Here is a 9,362-nt window from a genome sequence, read left to right as displayed (position 1 = left end):
GTAACTTTTCAGGAAATCCACAAGTTACCGGTCCGACATGACCAGTAAAAAAAAAAAAAAAAAAGCATTGGCGGGGTCAGTAGAAAGAAAAAGATCAGCCCCGATCAGGGAGAAACAGAATGCAAGATATTGCACTGTTCAACAAGTTTTACGCAAGTTTTCGTTTATGTCTACCGTTACAATTTGTAAAGTAAACCTATATTAGTTTTGAGCACTAGCGGTCGACCATTTATTCGCGCTCGCTTGCGCATTGGCGCTGCTAAACGCACTGCCATGCCATGCAATACATGCAAAGGATGTACGGTACAATGTAACTGTTGAAATGCATGGATTGTAATTCCCCGATCCCCGTTTGTTTGTTCGTTTGCTTGCGATCGGCGGTCATGCCAGACAAGAAGCATTGATAGAAGCGCACGCATTTCTGGGTCATTTTACTCATGATTTTTTTTTTTTAACGCAAGATCCATCCGATCCCGGCTTCGCAGCTGCGTGGCAGTTGACATGTTAGAACTAATTTACCTGTGCTGATTTTTAGAAAAAGTAAAAACATATTCTATATTCAGCGATACAGTAAATGAATATTTTCATTCGTTCAGAATGGTCTCATAATGAAGACAGGCGCAAAAGGGATCACGAAATCGGCCCTTACAAAATGTGAAGAGATATTAAATACAAGGGAGAAAAAAGAAATCATGAAATCATCGCAGTCCCGCTTTCATATTTGAGGAAGAAATCGTCCCAAAAAGGATCATGAATTCGGCCGCGTCGTGCACCCGTCCTTTCAAAAGTTCATGTACGAAATTCGAAGAGATTATAGAGGAGAAAACAAAAATAAGGACACATTAATTTGGTGCGTGCATCATAAAAGATTAAAGCCGAATAACAATTCATGAAATCAACGCAATGCCGTTGAAATTTGAGGAAATAAATAGGCGCAAAAAAGATCTTGAATTCAGTCCTGCATGCCGTGTTGGTTATCAAAAACGCATGCACAAATGCAACGAGATTATCGGGAGAAAAATAAAAAACATTTTTACCCTTCTGGTGCGTGCATTACAAAAGATTACATCCGAAGTAATTCATGAAATCGCCACAATTCCGCTGATATTTGAGGTAGAAATAGACGCAAAAAGGATCGTGAATTCGGCTGTGTCGTATACCTTTTAAGAATGCATATGTACGAAATGGGAGGAGATAAGTGGGAGAAAAATAATGGACACATTTTCAACCCCTTTTGGCGCTTGCATCATATAGATCACAGCCGAAGAGTAATTCATGATATTATCGCTATCCCGTTGAAATTTGAGTAAACAATAATAGGCGCAAAAGAATCTCGAATTCGGCCCTGCTTGCAGTGTATAATTTTGAAAACGCATGCACAAATGCGAAGAGATTATCGGGAGAAAAATAGAGAACGCATTTTCAACCCTTCTGGTGGTGTATCACAAAAGATTACAGCCGAAATAATTAATGAAATATCGCAATCCCGCTGATACTTGATGTAGAAATAGGCGCTAAAAGGACCGTGAATTCGGCCGTGTCGTATAGGCCTACCTTTTAAGAACGCATGTATACGATATGCGAAGAGGTTATTGGGAGAAAAATACAGGACACATTTTCAACTCGTTTTGGCGAGTGCATCATAAAGATTACAGCCGAATAATAATTCATAAAATCATCGCAATCCCGTTGAAGTTTGAGGAAACAATAGGCGCAAAAAGAATCATGATTTTTGGTGGTGTCGTATATCTTTTAAGAACGCATTTACGAAATGCGAAGAGAAAAAAATAAAGGACACATTTTCAACCCATTTTGGCGCTTTCATCATAAAAGATTACAACCGAAGCAATTCATGAAATCATGGCAATCCCGCTGATATTTGAGGCAGAAATAGGCGCAAAAAGGATCATGAATTCGGCCGTGTCGTATACCTTTATGTACGGAATTCGAAGAGATTATGGGGAGAAAAATAAAGAACGCATTTTCAACCATTCTAGCTGGTGCGTGCATCACAAAAGATTACAGCCGAAGTAATTCATGAAATCGCCACAATTCCGCTGATATTTGAGGTAGAAATAGGCGCAAAAAGTATCATGAATTCGGCGGTGTGGAACATCCTTTAAGAACGCACTTACGAAATTCGAAGAGTTTATCGGGAAAAAAATAAAAGGACACATTTTCAGCCCCTTTTGGCGCGTGAATCATAAAAGATTACAGCCGAAGTAATTCATGAAATCGTCACAATCCCGCTGATATTTGAGGTAGAAATAGGCGCAAAAAGTATCATGAATTCGGCCGTGGTACATCTTTTAAGAATGCACTTAAGAAATTCGAAGAGTTTATTGGGAAAAAAACAAAGGACACATTTTCAACCCCTTTTGGCGCGTTCATCATGAAAGAATACAGCCGAAGTACTTCATGAAATCATCGCAATCCCGCTGATATTTGAGGTAGAAATAGGCGCAAAAAGGATCGTGAATTCGGCCGTGTCGTTTTCCCTTTATGTACGGAATGCGAAGAGATTATGGGGAGAAAAATAAAGAACGCATTTTCAACCATTTTTGCTGGTGCGTGCATCACAAAAGATTACACCCGAAGTAATTCATGAAATCGCCACAATTCCGCTGATATTTGAGGTAGAAATAGGCGCAAAAAGTATCATGAATTCGGCGGTGTTGAACATCTTTAAAGAACGCACTTACAAAATTCGAAGAGTTTATCGGGAAAAAATAAAAGGACACAATTTCAACCCCTTTTGGCGCGTGAATCATATAAGATTACAGCCGAAGTAATTCATGAAATCGTCACAATCCCGCTGATATTTGAGGTAGAAATAGGCGCAGAAAGTATCATGAATTCGGCGGTGTGGAACATCTTTAAAGAACGCACTTACGAAATTCGAAGAGTTTATCGGGAAAAAATAAAGGACACATTTTCAACCCCTTTTGGCGCATGAATCATAAAAGATTACAGCCGAAGTAATTCATGAAATCGTCACAATCCCGCTGATATTAGAGGTAAAAACAGGCGCAAAAATTATCATGAATTCGGCCGTGTGGTACATCGTTTAAGAACGCACTTAAGAAATTCGAAGAGTTTATATCGGGGAAAAAATAAAGGACACATTTTCAACCCCTTTTGGCGTGCGAATCATGAAAAATTACAGCCGAAGTAATTCATGAAATCGTCACAATCCCGCTCATATTTGGGGTAGAAATAGGCGCAAAAAGTATCATGAATTCGGCCTTGTGGTACATCTTTTAAGAACGCACTTACCAAATTCGAAGAGTTTATAGGGAAAAAATAAAGGACACATTATCAACCCCTTTTGGCGCGTGCATCATAAAATGTTACAGCCGGAGTAATTCATGAAATCGTCACAATCCCGCTGATATTTGAGGTAGAAATGGGCGCAAAAAGGATTGGGAATTTGGCCCTGCATGTCGTGTACCTTTCAGAACGCATGCACAAAGGCGAAGAGAGTGTCGAGATAAAAATAAAGAACCCCTTGTATCGCGTGCATCAGAAAATATCACAGCTAAAATAATTCATTAAATCATCGCAATCCAGCTAAGCACCAAGAGCAGGTTATATGCAGCAAGTTCGTGCGCCGATGCGATGTTTAGAAAAAGTCACAAACGCATGATACAATCTGATTTTTGTTCATTATCATTTTACACTGTAATTCACGAACAAACATTCTATTTTTTTTTTCTCATTTTTTAGTAATTTCTTGTGCAATGAATAATTCAAGTTTTAAAAAAAAATGTACATGGGGGGGGGGGGGTACGTCCATAAAAACAAGAAAATAAATTTGCAAGTAATTTGATGTTTTTTTTTTTAGGTTGCCGTTGTTGACCGGTATGTTTTCTGTTCGGACCGGTAAAAAATGGTAAAATGGGGCATCTACCGGTCCGACAGAGACATGTCGGACCGGCAGAAAAAATGGGTTAGTGTGCAGCCCTGGGTAAAGTACCAAGAAAAAGTACATGTAGGCCGATCCTGAACAGTACTTTTGCTGCAATTTGGTACATAAACAGTGTATGCTTACTGATTGGTATTATACAGCACCTAAAAAGATTCTAGCTATCCAATTGTTCAATAGCTTATCATGCAATATGCAGTTAAAAGTACCACAGTAAGCTGTCACTGTTGAGCCATGCAATTGATATCACGAGGAATTTGGATATTGCATGGCTATTGTCACCCATTTCCGTATGAGGATTATAATCATAACTCATGAAATTTTTGCACAATTGCACACCCCTGATGTCAGAATGTACACCTTTGCAACATGCACTCAATCAGTCACAACTTGTGCATAATTAGTCACTCATATTTACACTGTCAACAATTTCAACCATTTGCTTTTGCCTACGACTCGGTACTGAGCTACAAAACAATACAACCATTCCCTTTCATGAAATTCTGTACTACAGTACACTGTATTCAAGAATAGGTGGACCATATCCCTTGAAGTCTGAGGTGCTGTATAGAACAAATATGATATGCTCTTTACTCGTACAATGGAACAAGATTTTGCACCACGTGAAAGATGAGGTGCACTACTGAACTCAGCTTCGCCTGGCTTCGCCTCGTTGAATAGAGCGCCTCTATCTTTTACCTCGTGCAAAATCTTGTATCATTGCATCGTGTGTACAGTACTTTTTAACTCTTTATGTGCCACATTCACACATCCCCGACTCGGTCAACGGTGTGCCAACTTCACAAATTCTGCTCAAACGCACAAACCCGTCCAAACCGATCAATAAATCGTCAAATGCAGCAGTACACTGAAAGCGTTTCTCATGTTTTCGTTTCTCTCATACATAGCCTGCTTTTCATATGTGGTGATGGGTTCCCTACTGGATTTGTGTGTGAATTCTCAGTTTTTTGTCACTATTTTGTACGCAAATGTCATGCCATTACAGTAACGTAGCTACTGGTCATTTGACAGAAAAACAATCATAGATTTGTCGTACAATTTACATCAAAGCAAAGGTTGGTATTTTCTTTACAACTTTGCTCACTATATGTCCAGCTTAACAGAAATCTATAGAAGTTACATATATTTGAAAAACAGAATGTTTTCTCAAAGCATAACTATGCTGGTGTCTTTGAATAATGTGGCACACTTGGGGTTTCCACCATGGCACATAAAGAGTTAAAGGGCACTGCTGGATTAGGACTTTGTGTTTGCAATGTGACAGACAAACTATCAGCATATAAACATACTACGTTGTATTGTTACCAGTATCAAGGCCTTGATACCAGCAGAGGCCTGGGGCAATCAGAAATAGATGTCAGGTCACCACTTTTATAGTATTTTGTGAGTGTGCAATTGCTCAATTACTAACAAAATCTATAATTTGATGGTCTGCAAAAATGGTACGCCGTAAATACATATTATGCAGAGATGACAGTCTTAGGCACATTAAATGAATTTTGTAATGTGTTTTTCCTCTGTTGCTGTGAAGGGGCTAAGAACTGATGTGGTAGGTTGTGCAAGCATGGCTGATTTAAACATTCCATCCTGCAGCACTTCCATCCTGATGTGTATAAAGTGGTTGATCCTATGGACCTGATTTTAGCACTGAATGTAAAACAAACAAAAGTCACACACAGAATTACTTCGTTGACTGCATCTTCAGTTATTTTTGTTCACAGAAATCATAGCTATGCTGTATTACACAGTGCACTCCCGTTATAACGAACACGGTTATTATGAAATTCTGTTTACAACAAAGTAACAATTCAGACCAATACATTATAGACTGCTCTATGTATTATTTTTCTGTTCAGTTATAATGAAATTTCAATATAACGAAAGAAAACTGCTGGTCCCGAGGACTTCTTTATATTAAATGTTATGATGCGAGTCCACTGTTGAACATTGCAAGCAAGTCTTTCTATTAAAGGTGGAGCTCCCCTATAAACTGAAGTCACATCAAAATCTATATTTGGATTCTACACATGGTGATGGACAATGCTGTCATCTACAACCTAAAGCTGTAGGAAGTTTTGCACATAGAATGTCATCCAGCAACTGCTTTTAACAGTAAGAGTAGACATTAACCTGTTCCATGACTGCAAACTGGAATAGAAGATACCAGGTATACCAGGTTCCATGACAAAAACTGATACAAGAATACAGGAACCTGGTACACATAGACCAGGGTCTAAAAATGTAGACAAGAGTGCCTGCATTTGTGGTCAATATTCATGTTGTTGTTGTGGGTTTTTTTTTTTTGTATTTTTACATGCTGTCAAGAAAAATGGCTATGTTAGAGTATGATACAGTTGTAGAAGGATTTGAGTTTCTTTTATCAATACCATAGTTTCTGTTTTTTCTCTGTATAAAAACTGTGTGTATCACAGAGAAGATCTACAGAGATACAGCATACATGAACATTGTATTTGCCTTCTTTTTCCTATTGTGCGCTTGTTTCGCTATATTAAAAACTCATATGAAGACGTACCATAGTGATCAAGGCTGAGCTCAGCAGATTACGACTTTCACTGACCCTGTTCAGGTGCCTCTTCTGTGTATGTATCTTATATTAAAACGAATGAGTTTGTGAGACTATCAGCACACCTATACTAATTGTAATCATTGGCTCATAAGTTATACCTCGCGCCTGATATGGCTAGATATTTTCATTGTCCAACCCCTGTCCTGACAATGGCACAAGTAATTTAAATACTTAAAGTGTTTTGACCATGGAAAGGGAATACATGCACCGCTCGAAGGTGGATTACCAACCTGTCCGTCCTCTGTCGACTTGCAAGAAGAATCTCGTTTGGGTTGTTTGGGGGGATTGTTGGAGGCTCTCACAGAGAGAGAACTGCTGCAAGAGGAATGAGTTACGGTAGGCCCTAAAACCGTTCAAACAGACACTTTAACAGGGTCAATGTTTATATCACCAAGTTACAATTATAAAAGTGCTAGAGTTTCTAAAGTAACAACTTCATTTGTAGACCTCTGCTTGAATTTTACAAACTACCAAGTACCAAGCTGGACTGCACACTGCACACTTCATCCCGGTATAGCTTCCAGGAGCTGCAAATGGGATTAGGGCCTACGTACTGCAACAAAACTAAAAGTAACCAGGCCAGTCAGGCATTGACCGACAAGTAAGTATGTCTAAGCCAACTAAGGCGAAAAACTTCTCATTTATAATATTAATAATGACATTTGCTGGGTCAGTTAGCGAACAACTGACCGAGCAAATGTCATTGTTATAAATGAGAAGTTTTTCGCCTTAGACATACTTGTCGGTCAAAGTCAGGCAGGGCCAGGGTCGTCCAGAAGGGAGCAGGATAACCGATCTCACAGTCACACATGTACACACCACACCGCATTCAACACTAGACACTCTAATGTTACAGGCTTCTGCTGCATGCACTGCACAGCACGGACAGTGCAGTGACCATGTTGAAGCGTAGAGAACTCCCATCCCACAGTACCACACTTGCCGGAAATTGTGGAAAGGGCCGTCATTTCAACAGAAATGTTAGTTTTTACGGATCTGCGCATCTAATGGCATAGAAGTCTAGGATCTGAACTTCTAGATATGAGGTTCTATCTACTCACCGATTATCAATCAACAAGGAGAAACTTCCACAGTGCAACGGGCAGCCAGCCAGTTGAGTCAGGAGCACGTACCGTACCCTAAAGAGCCTACCGCATCCGCCACACATACTAGCACAGCACCGCTCGCGCTGCACCGGCCGGTGAAATGGTCCGGTACGCGATTTTTTTTTCCGTAACCCTAACGCGTCGAAATTGCCAATTGTGTCACTTGAGCAAAGACTATCACTGTACTTGGCTGGTTTTGTACGCATGCGCTTGGACTTCTTACTGTACTGCTGTACAGTATGTACACATAACCAGCGGCATGGTCGTCTGCTAACACAGAATCAGATTCGAATGTGAATGGCACGCCCTTCTAACATATACGGGTTTGTGTGTAGGTGTGTGTGTGTGTGTGCGTGTGTGTGTGTGTGTGTGTGTGTGTGTGTTTAAAAAAGAAGGTGATTCAGCAGCACAAGTGTGTGCGTAAGGTAGATATGGATTGGCTTGAAGTTACTAAGTAATCAGAAAGCCTTTTCTGAGATATTCATGCGGAATTCTATGTCAAGTAATACGCTACGCATGGTTATATACACTGTAGGCCTATATTGTACTGTGTGTAAGAAAAATACGATTTAGAAGCACAAGAGATAAGAATTCAGCTGCCTATTTTAGTTCAAATTAATTTCATTGTAAACATGGGCCTGATATCGATGAAATTCTAATGAAGAATATCATTTTTTAAAGTTTTTTTTTTTTGTGTGTGTGTATCATTCTGTTCGCACTGCAAGTACACACTCAACAGTAACACGTTCCCATTAATCGAAGTTCCAGAGGAAAATGAGAAGTGAGGACACAAGTCGTACATGTTAAATTGGAGCTTTATTCGAAGACGTTTCACATGAGCAAGCCATTTAGCAAGTACAGTATATCATTTTACAAAACTCGGCACTCGGTATATCGTGTACAACATAAGCAGGGAGGTGACTCACCTTGCTGGTATATTAGCAGGGATGCGAGACTAAAATTCTCTCACCTCCCTGGTACGCGGGAGGGTGCCTTTTTCAAGCTAAGTTACAATACTAAAATCACTGGTCACTTTCACTGACAGCGATCACTTGTGTTCAGATTATTTATGGGCTGCCTTACGCGGCAGCCTCAAAAGTGGAGTGAGCGTCAGGTGGTGTCCGTTGACAAGCCACGAATGATTTTTTTTTTTTTGGGGGGGGGGGGGTGGGGGGGGGGTAGGATAATAGTGCTGATTGATATAGTGATGTATACATAGGCCGTGAGGTAAAAGAAATTTAATTTCAATTCAATTCAATTCGATTTTATTGTCCGTTTCTGGAAATTTGTTTTGTTAGCATGCATACAAGTTACATCGATACATACAATATACAGAGCACACGTTTAACATGGATACATAGACATGATAAACACACAAGAGATATACAGCAATACAATGTCAATGTCATTGTCAGAAATATATAACATTAAAGAAATATTAATCTGTATAAATCAACGTTGTGTTGGGTGTGGTGTGCATTAACATACACAAGTGTGTAAATATGTATCAGATTTATAATAACTATATAAAACTTTTAAACAATATAAATTAATACATATTTACGTCTATGATTGTATATATAAAAATCTCGAAGGCTATTTACGTGCGTGTATATGTGTATACGTGTGTGAACGTACAAAAATGTAAGTCTATGTTTTTTGACAAAACCGTATAAATTACATCCATACGATTGTTCTTTTGTTTTTGTTTTACAACAGCTGA

This window comes from Diadema setosum, chromosome 21, assembly GCF_964275005.1.
Source record: "Diadema setosum chromosome 21, eeDiaSeto1, whole genome shotgun sequence".
Lineage (NCBI taxonomy): Eukaryota > Metazoa > Echinodermata > Echinoidea > Diadematoida > Diadematidae > Diadema > Diadema setosum.
Note: the sequence above shows the minus strand (reverse complement) of the source record.